Below are 1,753 nucleotides of genomic sequence, written 5' to 3'. Positions count from 1 at the left end.
AGTTCCTGATATGGGAGATTTGGGCCTTGTTATCTCATTGTCATTCATTTGATGTTCTTCATGTTGCATGATAGGGAAATGAGATAGCGCATCATTTGTTCGAAGTGCGTGCTTTGTGGATAATTCTCTTGAATGGTGGCACAACTCTCCAGATTTTATTTCAAGTTGCTTAAAAGTGGATGCTAAAGGCCTGTCTATTATGTAATATCTATAGGCTCGTATGTGTTTGTGTGGACTAGACTCTCATTGTATTTGTTCATTAATATTGAATGAAGCAATATTTGTTACTAAATAAAAACCAAAAAACGAAAAAGAAAACGATCGACCTCAATTTCACCCCGGTCTAGTCCAAGTCTATACAAAGCTATGCATTATTGCTTTGATTGGGAAACTGCACATGCATTGTATAGAGAAGGAAGGAGTCTCCCAAGTCCAACACACGTGGGCACGCAATTTGACATTTTTAAAGGGTTGTTTGAATAATAATATGAAATGAAATGATTTTATTATATTTAAAAAAGTTAAATTGTTTATTATATTTTGTGTGATAATTTTAAAAAGTTATAATTATGAGATAAGATAGTTTTTCAATCTAACCGGCTCCTTAATGTGTATTGTTCAATTATTATTTTACACGTTTCAATATTATTGACCAAAGATTTATTTGGAAAGTATGCTCCTCTTATCTTATATTAAATTTTTTTATAATTTTATTTTTAAATATCACTCAAATATAAAATATTTCAATTTTAAATTTTTTTTAATATAATCATTACAACTTAAAAAAAAAGACATATATTACTTTTTCAAATTTTAAAATAATAAATAATATTAAAAAATTATATTATAATAATATTTTAATTTAATTTTTTCTCTTTCATTTTTTAAAATCTAATAATAAATCTTATTTTAAATTATTTTATTATTATTTACCGATCAATTTATCTTATTTTATTTTATCCTAATATCTAAATGGCGCCTTAATTTTTTTTTAAGCTTGCCTTGATGACCTCCGTAGACTTGAGTTAAAAATTTGAATAGAGCTAGCTTGTCCACAAGAGTACCGTTCAGCAAAAAAAATTTAACTTTTTTATTTAATAATTAAGAAATTAATTTTAAGTATATTGATGTATATCTTTTATTGTTTTTAAAAATATTTAAATATATTAAAAACATGTGAAAAAATTCAAAAATAACTAGCACGGAAGAGTAGAACCGTTCTAAAAGTTTTTGGCCTTCTTATCAATCAATTTATGGCCAGCATTTTCCTTTAATATTTATCGTTTATGATGTATTTGTTCCCAATAAACAAAGAGGACGTTGCTACATAGGATTCTATTCTCCCTGATCACTTAGAATTTTTTTTTTGATTTTTCTTACACCATTTTTTAAAACAATTTAGATATTTTTTAAAAATAAAAAATTACATATTAATTTAAAAATATTTACTTAATTGCTAAGTAAAAATAAAAAAATAAAAAATCATTTCGGTACAAATCATCTGTAAACCTAGTGTTTTCCAAACAAAGAAAACACACGAAAAAGTAAAAACGCGCGGCGACAGTACTACGTCACGCTCTCCGTGTATATCTTTGCATAGGAAAACACTAGTGCTAGACACTTTCTACCGAAATTGTTTATTAATTTTTTTTTACTTAATAATTAAGTAAATATTTTTAAATGAATATATGATTTTTTATTTTTAAAAAATATTTAAATAGTTTAAAAAAATAATAAAAAAAAGTAAAAAGAA

The sequence above is a fragment of the Carya illinoinensis genome, chromosome 8, assembly GCF_018687715.1.
Source record: "Carya illinoinensis cultivar Pawnee chromosome 8, C.illinoinensisPawnee_v1, whole genome shotgun sequence".
NCBI lineage: Eukaryota > Viridiplantae > Streptophyta > Magnoliopsida > Fagales > Juglandaceae > Carya > Carya illinoinensis.
The sequence above is the reverse complement of the archived record's forward strand: the minus strand, read 5'-3'. Positions refer to the sequence as shown.